Consider the following 13543-nt stretch of genomic DNA (forward strand, 5'->3'; position numbering starts at 1 on the left):
ATCAATCTTTCCAACAGGAGTGTGCTACAATTTAATGTAAACAGGGACAAGCAGAGGGTGTGGAACCATGCCAACACAAATGCTCATTTTTACAAGCATAGCCCTAAATGGAGGACGGAGAAGTTTTGTAAGTTCCGTGCTCTCTGTTGCTGCTTAGGTTAAATTTAGAGCGGTTTCAGTTGTCCTGTTGCTTTGTCACTCACTTATAAATCAAATGGACTGTTTTGCTGTTGGCTTGTTGAGTGCTGGAACAAGCACAAACAAGAGCTTCTCTACTGCTTTTCAAACTATTTCAGTCCTGAAAAGGTGGCAGTTGTGTCATGATTTACAGCTCCTATTTGGTGTTTTTAATTGGGAATTTACACGACAATTTGTGGCTACATGATTATGTTAAGATTATCTTATAAAAGATCTAGGACAGTTGTTTGTGAAACCCTGGGGGCACATACCAACCTCCTTAGTTATCTAACCAACTGTTCTGCTCCTCGGTTAAAAGAGTGGGGCCTTCAGAAGTGGTTTGATCTTCCTCTGGAAGGTTAAAGGTCGAATGACTCATAAATGAAGAAAGAGTGATTTAATTCAAGGAACCTGTGCTGTTATTGTAAAACAATATTCACCAGTGATGGTACACTGCTGTATAAATGACAAACTGCTCAGCAATGGAAGTTGTTATTACATCACTGGAAACTTCACCTGCACTACATTTATGACTCTATAAACATAGGTTTATTTAACAGCTGTGGGAACACCTATGGCCATTTTGTGTTAAGGGTCAGGAGTCCTAAATTTTAGGTTGCATGTTAGTTTTCATGGGCGAGGTTCATAAAATGTGATGACTAGCATTAAGTGATCAGAACATAACCGAAATATAAAGTTGGGGGGAAAATGTGCAAATACAACCATTTGTACTGTGCTGTGTTTCCTTGAAGTGCTTGAGAGGATTGTTTGTTTTCTGAGTGTTGCTCAGAAGACAGATTTATATCACTTGGTCACAATTCTGTCTCCCTTTCAATGAGAGTCTGTAATTGTATCTGTCACCAAAGTTAGGCTCCAACAGGGCTTTGCCTTCTAGAACATTTTTAAAAGGGGAAAGTCAAGTCCAGCCTATTTCAGAACATGAAATAAAGGTAACTGTACATACACCAGCTGCTTCTCAGTTCCTTTGCCAAACTAGATGATAAAAAATATTAATATTTACTCTTGAAGTTGCCATGTTAAACAATGGGCCAACTGGCTGACTGAACAGTAAGATATGTATTGCCAAGTGCACAAACTAAGAAAAACTAAAGAGAAAGTAGGGTGTATTAATGTAAATACTCTTCAAATGGGAGTGTGGTTTTATGTAGATGGTGTCTCTTTGCAGTAGGTCCTCCACAGGAGCACATGGCCACTCTGTAAAGGATAAGAAGTAACTACTGAGTGAATAACTCTTTTTCATACTTTTGAAGCATTTCAAAAGCTAAACTGAATCTCTATTTGGAGATTAAATTGCATATAGGCTGTGGGAGAACAGGAATCTCCCTCTGGTTTGTGCAACATTGTTCTCAGCTCCTTTTCTGTGGCCTTGTATAACTCATGCCACACATGAATATCCAAGTGTTCCTTTACATTCCCCACCCATGTTATTGCTTCAGGTGTTGTACTGTTGCTCAGTGAATGGTAGCAGATTTTTAACAAATTTGCAACAGCAATCTGGACTACTGAAAGGATTATGACTAAACCAATAAATTACTATTGTCTGCTTTCATCACATGACAGATTCCCATAACCCAGTCCAGTGCGGCTGAAGGTTTAATGCTGATAAAGATTACTCGGTTTTACATTTTAGAAACACTATTGTTCACTTAGATTCATAAACAATTGTTAGTCAAAGATCAAACAGAGATAATTACTATTTTTTTGCACTTTTGGAACACAGATGAAATGATTAGAAAAATCCAAAAAGATATGACGTAATAACGAAGCTTCTCTTAAGCAATGTCAAACATATCTTTCTTGTTTAACAGCATTTTGTATCTCCATCAGTAATCTTGCCAATGGTCATATAATTAACTATGCTAATAATGCTTCTTTTAGTATTTTTATTACTATTATTGCTATGAACCTACTTACGAGCATTCCACTGTAATTAGTAATTAATCTGATTATTTTGTTTCCCTGTGCAAACCTGAGATGAAGCATGTTGATTTAACCACACCAGCCTTGGTCTCAGCTCCACACATTGTTGCTGCCATCTGCCCCAAACTGGCACGGCGCTGCCCGCAGCCCTTGCTGCCCCTGCAGCCACCTGCGCTGGGGTCTCCTGGCTCAAAGCTGCCTTCATGGGGACAGGGACTGGAGACAGAGCAGACCATGTGTCACCTTGTCTATCTTGCCTGGCTGCTGTTTGCCCCCTTGCTTTGAGAGCACCTTCTGGTGCCGATGCCATCTTGTTGCATGCGCAGCAAGACTGGATGACTTGGACAGCAAGTACTCTTGTGACACGCAAGAGTTGAATATTTTCAAGTTTGGTGTTTCACATGGAAGCCATTTCTTTCTCACTTTCTAAATATTGCCTTTGATTCTCTTTTCTTTAAATCCCCCAATTATCCTCATCTATTCACTCTTGTTTACTCTGGCAGTCTTGTAATGCTAGCATTTGCCAACATCCCACATCCCATTTTTTTTTCTTAGCTTAGTATAAGAAATAAATGTAATAGTATTTATTGGCAAGTGGTGATGTTCTTGTGGCAAGCATTGTGCTGAGCACTAACAGAGAGGGAGAGGTGAGGAGAGAATTCCCACTTGAAAGCAATCACTTTTTTTTTGTTTTAATTATTGGTGGTGACCCTTTAGAACTGCCACCATGTTTTTTTGCAGGGAGTACACAGTAATGGAAATGAAAACGTAAAATATCTTTTAAAGAGCTATTGCAAGCCATGACTTAAGCATCTGAACCTTGGAATTCCAGTCTTACCTTGGCTTCATCTTATTGTTGTTCCCTGTTGCAATAATGCAACAGTAAGTACTGATCTCTCAGTCTCAATGCTCAACCATTCTCCTTGTTTTATAACACAGCTGATGTTTCCTGAAACTCACTACTACAAAATGCTGTGCTCACATGTCTCTAATCAGAAGTTAGAACAAGCATTCAGCAAGGAGATAGGGAAGCTGCTAAGAGCCCCATAGACTGTGAGGTGGTTCTAAGCCATCACAATGCAGGAAAGTGATATTAACCCAGTGAGTGGAAAAAATAGCTCTTAAAGTTTTGTAATCACATGGAAGTGTAAAAGCTGAAAATCAGGTTTAGAGGAGATAGTGCTATTCAGAGTTAAAATTCATACAAAAAGGCAAAATATTTTTCCATCCAGCATTTACAACATGGAGCCTAAACCTACCTAATCCCTGCCTCCACATAATCACAAAAAAAAACCCCAAAAAACAAACTGTCAAAAGTCTATCTATCTGTAAAAAGCTGGAGATACTTGACACGTTTTAAGTGTCCCTGAATTATCCGTTTTAGCAACATACACCTCTGCTGAGCTGTGCAAATACAGCAAAAGGTAGGGTTCTGGTGAAACCAGTATTTACACACCATCTCAGTGTTGGAAGTAATTAATCTTCAACTGTATGAGGCTCTTTGTGATGTAAAGCAAGTGCTGACACTTTTGTGTAAACATGAAGATTAGCATATTTACAAACTGGTAGATGTTACTTTGATCAGTGGCTGCTTGCACTGGAGAGGCATGCTGGCATGCGGGTTTGCTCTTCATGTGACAAAGATGTCTAATCCTTTTACACTATTCTTAGATCCATATTTAGAATTCTGACTTGTGTTTTCTATATCCACTTGAGCTCACTGTTTGGTTTGTTTAGCAGTGCTCATCCGCTCTATACTCACTAGTGACTCATTCCAGTTTGTTTTCTTTGCAAAGCAAGCAGTAAAATTCCAAACTAGTAAATGACCTGGGTGAAAAACCCTTAAACTCCTTTTGATTTAATTACTAAAGCAAATTGGAACCACTTGCAGTCAGACTTTTTGATGGCCCGTATAAAAATCTTCACTGTTTTCCTTCTTGCTTTTAAGTTAGTGTGAAAATTAGCCAACCCAGCTCCAGCCTACTTCTAATGCTATTGCATCAAGACTTTTGTTTCTGTGTACATTTAAATTCATCTGGAAGACTTCGAAAGAGTCACCCTAGATGCTTGGTTTTGTTCGTTGTAATTTAATGGTAAACTGTAAACAATACATAATGCATTTTAGTGCAAATTATAACTTTACATACGCTCAACTGGTTAGTGACAGGGGATCTTGTGGTAACAAGATAATGACCTGAGCAGGTTAGAACAGGCTGGGTCTTATCTTTTAAGAAGGATGAAATAATGTTATGACATTGTCAGCATATTGTCTAACAGGCTAGGATGCTAGCAGCTCATTACTTATGTGCAACCATGTGCCTGAGCAAACAATTGCAAGGTTGGCCCTTCTAGGCGTACATGCATTGGCAAGATCGAACATGCCAGGATACCGCAGAACAACAGGAGAGATGTGTAGTTGGGGTGGGCCCACACACACTTGTGGAGGAAAGCTGAGACTGAATCTGTTTGGTGGGTGGGGTACCACTGCTGTTATCAATGCCGGTGCCTTTATTCGAACACTGAAAGCAAATTTTCTCAGCCTACCCATGGTTGTTGGAGGCGGAAGACAAAATTCTGCTTGGTCTTGGAAGCTTTCCTGCTTTTCTCTGGCAACCTGGAGCTTTGCCTCCATCCCCAGGCATGCCTGTTATCTTCTCAAAGAAGAAGAAACTCCTTCTCACCAACCTACTGTCTTCTAGGAGGTGTGAGGTTAAGCCCAGACTCTTTAGGCACTTGACCTGACTCCTACCCACACACTAAAACCTCTGATCTGATTTTAGGGCTCTGACTCAGTTTTCTTTTGGCAACAGCTCCCAGTGATAAATACACAATTTGGAGACACAGTCACCACCCAGTGACTGCCCTTATGGCACAACTGGAAAGACTACTCCATTTTACCAGTGGTTTAAGCTAAGGGGCTGGGTCCGTAAAGTTGGGATGCTGAGAGCACCCTCTTCCACCTTGCAGTACAGAGGTGTAACTGCTGCTGGAGGAGTGCAGCAGGAACTTGGTGGTGGCAACAACTTCAATGAGATTGACTACAATGCTCAGTGGCTGTTGTCTGCCTTGCCCAGAGCTGCAGGCTCTCCATGCAAAATGAGAAGAAAAATATATTTCAGCCATCTCTCTAGTGTCTTTCAAGTGGATCAGAGGGATATATAATTTCATATACTGAAGAACTCCACCAGCTTTCTAGCCAAGCAGGGCATCTATGCTCACAAGGTTGGCCTGAGGCTCTTTGGTGGGATATTAGACATTTTACTTTGTTAAGAAACAGCTGTGAATAACGCTTAAGAAAGGCATATAATGATGTCTTCTGTCCTACATTCATTTTTCCAGGGCCAGTGTCCCAGGTGTACCACTGAGGGCAAGGTTAACATTTTCCCCTTGAAATATTGCAGTCTGTAGTCTGCAGTCACACAAATTTAAAGCAAGTTCAGTTGCATGAAGCTTCCCTCTTTGTTTCTAACATATGAACAATAAGGACAGCATCTGTGTTTTGATTTCTTGTTAAGCGAAGTAAGCAGGTGAAGCGCTCAGAAAATAAACTGGTATACTTTTCAAGCCTCACATGTATGTTAGATCTATTACTGATTAAAACTCTTGTTAAACTGAGGATCAAAAGGAAAGCTCAACACCTCATTTAGCTCTTTTCATGACTGGATTAGCCGAAATAGAACAACTTGTCTATATGGGAACAGCACAGACACTTAATTTTAAAAATATTTTCCTACCTAGGCAGAGAAACTGTGAATAGACTATATAAGTAAGGAGGAGGAAAATGTTTTATTTGATAGCAGTGATGAAATATAACAATAGTTGGGTGAAATCTTGACCCTACCAAAGTCAATAGAAGTTTTTCCATGGTTTTCAGTGAAACTTACTGTATTTTCTATCGATATTTAAGGAAAAAAAAAAACAAACAACCAAAAACACAACTTCTGCAGGTTATATTGTTACTTATTTAAAATGGAATAGCTGGTTGCACATTTATTAACTAAAATAGTGTATTAACTGAAACCTTGGTAAGTATATATTAATCTCTGTGGTTTACTAAGAGCTTTCAATATGTTTGGATTGTTTTTAACTTAATAAACAGATTAGAAGACATGTAGGTAATAAGCTAAACAAAATGGAATTTTGGTAGTTTTACAATCAATGCCATTATTTGTGTCGTCATTTTTTCCACATTCCAATTCTGCAATTTAAATGCAGAAGCAGACAGGGAACACTTTTCAGCCAGTACTGGAATATAAATCTGGATCCTTCAAGCTTTCAGTCTGGTTGCCTCCTGTTTCTCCTGTGCGTTGCTAAATAAGGGCAATGGAAAAGCCCGTCTCCAGGCTGCCAAGTCTGGGCTGTCTTGCAGACCAGACCCAAACATACCTTAACATGACCACAGGTAAGCAAGGCAGGCTTGGACCCTTGTGATTATGGCCCGACTAGAGGCTGAGAGTGTGGAGGAGATTTCTATAAAGGCTGCAAAAAGGGAATAGTCTCAGGGCTACGGTGAAGCTGGGAAGCTTCAATAGTCCTGGATCACAGGATTTGGGGCTGGCAAGCTGATTATTCAGCTGTGTAACACTCAGAGCCCAACCATGTAACATTATATGAACTTTGATGTTTTTAACATTGTCCATGGCTGTGTTGTAGTAGGCAGGACTGACCCTTTTTTTTTTTTTTTTTTTTTTTTTTTTCCCTGACAGTTTTATAGGCATAAATAGATAAAAATCTTCATTTTAGGAAAAGCATGTATTTAGGAATTTTAGGATACTAATTTCATGTTGCCCTAGAGCATTTTCTATAAACGTTAGCATGCACATACTATTTCTGGTGATTAAAGCAGAGTATTTTGACTTTAAAGTGGCATCTTCTGAATAAATCTGTCTCCAAATGATTTATGCATGCCATTAGGATTTAGTGCTGGTAGTTGTCCTGGGAAGCCTGATCTGGTCTTTCAAGAGTTGCTTTAGCTTTATCAGTCCATTTACATGTGGCCATATTTCAACCTCCAGGAGCTTTAAAATGTTTAGTACACAGAACACAAATTTAAGCCTGTGTTTGTTTTTATTGGTGGAACCTCTTTCCTTTCTTCAACATTCTCAAATGTTCCCTGGTTTAAGTAGAGTTATCTAAGGTAATCCACTCTTGCCCTTACCAGGGATATTCCACTTTGTTCATAAGCACATAACATAACTCTAGTCCCCAGTGATTTCATTGTGAAATTAAAACCCAGACACTCATCCAGATGTCTTAGAAGATAAGGGCAGGCCTAATCCGTATGTCACAGAGGACTTGAGGAGCAGGAATTCACCTATACATCATCACGTTGTTATTAGCCTGGACCATGGCAAGCCCAACACAAACATTTTCCACAGGGCTTGCATTCAGGCTTGGCAGTGTTAAGAAAATACCCTCCAGCAATGTGTTATTTTAGGCTGAAACAAAAGTAGACATGAATGGCAAGAGGAACAGAGAAGTATTGTTATTATTTTCAATGTGAACCCATAACTTGTGTTAAATGAAAATCTAACCAACTAAGATGTAAATACCATCGTGTTCAAATGAGCTATCAAATATCAACACATTTATTTTGTGATGGAGTACTGATGCTTGTCTTAGGCACTGTGGGAAGGGCAATTTAGATAGTAGAAGCCAAAAGCCTTATCTGATTAAAACTGATATGATGATTGATTTTGACAGAGAGAAATCACTTCCATTGCAAAAAAAGAAGACAACAAAACATTGTGCATTTGACATTAATGTGAACGGTGGCACTGAAATTAGAAACAAGATGTGGACCTGTGAAAGAGGCAAAATTTGCCCCTATATGTTCTGCCACAGAAATCACCCCAAAACTGCAATAATTGTTTTAGAAAATCCATGGAAAGCCCTTAGGGTAGGGACTAGAACCCACCTCTCCAGGAGGTGACCTAGCCTGCACTGCCGCCCATTTCTGTCTGTTCCTGCCTTTGCTTGCTGCTTCTCCATCTTGTCCTGGGAGCACTCCCAAAAGTGTGTAGATGTTACAGGATAACGATCAGGCTGAGTTTGTGATTAAAGTGTTACACTGGGAGTTAGCTGGTTTGGATTCAGCTCCTGTCTGTGCCGCAGATGTTCTGCGTGGCCATGGCATGCTCTGTTTTTGATGAAATTCGTCCCTGTGCTGAGAGCCAGCTACAGGCTTGGATGCCATCTGATGCTGGGAGACAAACAAGGCTTACCCACTGGTTGAACAATATACAAGTATATTTAGAAAACTCTAATGGCATGTAAGCTTCGTGGTGTCCTTCAGCAGAGGGCTGAACTTCTTGTTTATGGTCAGTGCCTCAGTGCTCCCTCCCGCCAAGCAGGAAAACTACAAGGTTAATCACATTAACATTTGTGTAATACTACTGTAATGTAAGAGACACATAAATGTATGTCTATTAAAAGGAAAGCCCACAGCTTTCAAATGAGCTGCCCAGAGTTTATGCACTTACTGAATAGTTTGAGTCTCACAAGGATGAAAAAGTGCCCTGGAAAAATCTTCAGAAACAAAGAATAAGCTTTAGAAACAAATTCTGAGGGTTGGGTTTATTCCTTTTTTTTTTGGTTGTTCGTGGTGGTTTTGTTTTTAATATGAATATCAGCTGTAGATTCATGCAAAGTTATTTATGAAAATCAAGACTAGAAGAAAGGGATCCAGAAAAAATGGCAGGACAGAGAAATACTTTCTAAACTGGAATGTGGATTTGTTTTTTTTTGTTTTGGAACGTGATCCAGGTTACCCTAACAGAAAGCAGAGACACATTTCAGCTGGGGTCTCTTTGTGAGCAATGAAATGGCAAAGCAGTTCAAGACCAGTTCATCTGTGTGAAAATATGACCCTGTATGAGTCTGGAGGTCAATGAAACCACTGTTGATCTGCTCAGGGCATGCTGGTCACTGCTTTAGGGTCACTTTGATTTATGTGCTTGGATTTTCTACTTCCAGAAGAATAAAATATGGGTGACTGTCTCTTAGTTGACTCTCATTTGTTGTTGTAGGCATGCAATTCTCTCAGAAATACGCACTATATCAAAAAGTCTGATAAATTTAATGTAAGGATATAATGCGACACTTTTATAGAAGATTAATGTATTCTCAGTCATAATTAGAAAAAACCCTGAAAACCATAACTTTTTTCTTGTTTCTTTTAAGCAATATACACGCTTGCCATTTCTCTCATACTTAAAAGTTCCTTGCTGTGGTTTGACTGTTTTAACATTCTTTACAGATTTATTTTTAAGATGCTTGTGTGAAGGATGGAATTAATGGTAACACCATTCAATGGATGAGATAGTTGAGGCAGAGGCAGACTCAGCTAAAAGAAGTCTGTATCAAAATAAAAAGATAATAATTATTTACTGCTCCAACTCCTTGTATCCAACTTCAAAAGTAAGATGAATGGAAGCTTAAAATTTGTTTTCTTAGTACAAAAATTACAACTGCTTCTCTGTTGAAATGTCCTGGGAGCATTACCACAGGTGGTCACAACTCCACAGAGAATCTGATGCACAATCTTGAACTCCTCTTAAAGTCTGTCAGGGACTTCCCTGCCTTCATGGTGACTCTGTGGGCACCAGCTCTGAAATGCCTTCCTGAGCATTTCACTGGCAGGAGTTGGTACCAGATAATTTCCTCCTGCTCTGCAGCTCAGCATGGCAAGAGAGGTGGAGATCCAGAGTTCTGCTGGTGGCATCAGGAGGCACAACACATCTGGCCTCTGACACAAGGCAGATGGGACAAAATGTTGTCTCAGCTGACACCAAAATATTTATTCCCTTGATCACTTCATATCATTAATTTCAGTGCAATTAACACAGGGGGCATCTGAGTCAGTATATCTGGATTTTTTTTTTCTGATTTTCTGCCAGACTGCAAATCTCAATGTTTCTGGCTTCAATGTCATTTGTTGTTCCACTGGTGTACTTCTATCAACTGCTATTCTATCCAACTCCTTTAAACTTTCAAAAAATGTCACTGCTACCTGCTTTGCATGTGACTGCTGACAGCCAGCAGTTAGGACCAGGCACCCATGAGGCCGTGTAGCTTGGAGCTCAAGCACCTGCTCAGTTGGTGCATCAGAGTCCATCTTTAGTAATGCTGACAAAAATTTGCTGCCTTCTTTCTCTACTTCTGTGATTAAGTACATTTAAAATATACCTGTGCCTTGAGCCTTGACTTGTTTCATCTCATAAGGCTTAGTTCAACTAATTTTGTGGCTACAAGGGAAAATATGTGTTATTTATGGAGGATGGGAAGAACAGAGTAAATAGTACGGAAGTGTAACATATTCCTTTGTTATTAATACCTTACTTCTGACAAGATATTTAATCAGGGTTGTATCCGTAGAAGTATTCAGAAGGCATGAATGAGCAGTTGAGAAAATATGAAAAGTTGCTTTGTTCAGATATATAAACAGCAATTTCACTGACTCTTCCATTATTCAATTTGAATATCAGTTTAGAAACGGAATTTGAACATGAGTGAACAAACAACACATCTATGACTGTGCTGTAACTTCATCATTGTGCTTTTGTACCATTTGTTAGAGAGTTTTACAAAAACCCAAAACATTGACTTTCGTACAGTCTATGAACAAAACGTGGGGCTTGGAGAAGCCACAATTATGAAATGTTCAACATGCTTTTCAATACTTGTTTAGAATAACTGCTTCACACACCTTTTCCTTCAAGACATCCTTAAGGCTGTTTAATACTCTCTTAGTTGACATTTCTGTCAGCACTCAGCACTGTGAAGAGTTGCTGAACTAAACCATATTAGCAGGTCTTTACAATTATTTGTAAATGTTGGGATACTCAGAAGATTATTGCACTGGTACATTGCCTTTGGTGCCTGAGGGGAGCACGAATTATATCTTATCTGCAGGAATAGCACTGAGGAGCCAGACCGTCTTATGAGACGCTGTGGTGCTCAGCCCACTTCCAATCCCATCACTGGGATTGTCAGGGTACAATTTATATCAGTGAGCAGAATGGACACATCCTCAAACATGAGAGTTTCGCATGAATCTAATGCATGGGAAATGGATTTTTTTTTTCTTAAATGGATAAAAATATCTTCCCATCTGAAACCTTAAACTGATGACATTTCAGAATTCCATTTGGAGAGATGGAAAAACAGATGATCTGTGTTTTTAAAAACTCTTTCTGATAGCTGGTGCTTCTCGCCTACACAGTTTGTTGAAGTATTACTGACGCAAAGCATTTCAAACTTTTGACCATATATCTGTCTCCAGTAAGGTTTGTCTACATCTGTCTGTATTTAACTAAGGAAAACTAGTCTTTTCTGAAACACAGTACTGCAGGAATGTCAGGACTAGAACCTGGAAGTTAGGTTCTTAAAATTTCAAAGAAGTGGTCCAGTTTGCAAAAGCACTGAGCAACCTCTGAGTGCCATGGAAATAGAGTTTAAAGCTCTGGGAAAAGGTCAGACTGGTTGGTTTGTAACCCAAATTTAAGCTCCTATGTACTAAAAATGCCAAGGAAGAAATATATCATAACCCAGGTCTTTAAAAAGAGGCATACTTTAACAATTGCTTAATTGAGAGCAAAGCTTATTTGCAGTATGATAGGAATATATTTATGTTTGTGGGTTTGCTGTCTGTGTAATTTCCAACTTAAAAAGATGTCAGTTATTGCATAACTCTACTGGCCAGTGAGCCATTTACACTGGCTCCTAAGGTAGAAAATAAGATTTGTTTTGTTCCTTATAGCTGTATATCTATTTATCTGTTGTCTATCTGCTGCTGGAAGCTGCTGAGAGACCTGCTGGTGTATCTTATGTATCTGATGACAGGAAAGACTGGCTGTCATAAAACACTCTCAGCTTTTCTGTGCTAGGGCATTGCAACAGGAGGCTGCGGGGAGCTTCCGCTGACCGTAACGTGAGAAACTCTCAATACTGTGCGCGTTGCCTGTGGTGGAGGCTGAAAATTAAGGGCATTATCTCACCAAAGAGCCTTACCAATAGAGGCTTCACTCAAGACTGCAGCTCCTAATTCATTCCAGCCTGAGCGTGAAGGTTTCCTACCCGTAACGGGAATGAAACCCTGCCTTGCTTCTGCTTGGGGTTGTGCCGTGGCATTGGGTGACAGCGGGTTTCATCACTGGATGGTGTATCCTGACATGGTTGTGGGAGCATGTGAGCTGAGCTGGAGCACTGAAACTATGAGAAGGGCAGCAACCTGGAGGATATCATGTGTGGTAGAGGGAGGGGGCACCTGGGAGGGAGCAGAGACAGAGAGAATCACTTCTTCATTCAAATGCTGACTAAAAAGGGATCCCTTGAGTCGCAGAAGGGTTTTAGTATGTGAGCTTCTGTTTTATCTCTGTATTTGCTTATGCTTGGGTTGGTTTATGCTTTATAATGTGAAACATGGTAGGGGATGATGGTTTGTACTGTTAGGGTAAATACTGTTATAATACAGAATCAGAGTATAATTCAGATTGGAAGAGACCTAGGAGATCCCAAGTCTTTTGGAGCAGAAAGGGACACCAGGTCAGGTTGCTCAAGGCTTGATCCAGGGGAGCCGTGGAAACCTCCACAGGTGGGGACTTCACAGCCTCTCAGGAGACCCTGTGTCCTGCCTACATGGCCCCAGGGGAAGAGTTTTTTCTAGTGGCAGCCCTGGGAAAAAGAGGAAAGTCCTGACTGGACTGTTCTCACCCAGTGCTGATGCTCTCAGGTCTCTTTGTTTCTGTCTAAGAGTCACCCCTGTTCAGCTGATGCAGTTACTGCCACAAAGCAAGTCTGGCCATAATCCTCAGAAAGGGTGTATGCCTGTCATTTTTCTCTTCTTTTTCATTACATTGTTAATAAAGTCATTAAGAGATGAGAATAAAATTTATGTAGGGGGGTGGTCCACAGGCATTGAAGTGCATTTTCAAAATCACACAAGCACAAGTTAACTTTCTATTTTCATGTCTTATGCTCTGATTTCCTACTGAGCTCACTTCTGTGCTACGTTAGAGTGGCTGGACTTAGAGATCACCGAACCCTTTTTTTTTTTGACAAGAAATGGAACAACACTGGCATCTTGACTGATGTGCTCTCTCAATGTGTAAACTACTACAGGCCAATAATAGCTGCTGTGATTTTGTAATTGCAGAAAATTTCACTCATTGCAGTACTATGGCCCCTGTGAAATCAATGATGCTGCATCAGTGTAGAAAAAAGTTTGTCGCAGTGATTTTAAAATCACATGTCTCTGTGAAGGCTGGTGGCTGACCTGGCCAGCTATCTGGAGCAAGTTTCTGTTGCTTCATGGCTGTCTTCAGGAAAGGAGCTGTAACAAACAGTGCTGGTTCCTGAAACTTGTTCAATGGAAATATATAGACTGATGTGCATTAAACAAAAAAAATATTTTCTTTTTAAATGA

The sequence above is a fragment of the Athene cunicularia genome (assembly GCF_003259725.1).
Source record: "Athene cunicularia isolate RWA chromosome 11 unlocalized genomic scaffold, athCun1 chr11_part1, whole genome shotgun sequence".
Taxonomy (NCBI): Eukaryota; Metazoa; Chordata; class Aves; order Strigiformes; family Strigidae; genus Athene; species Athene cunicularia.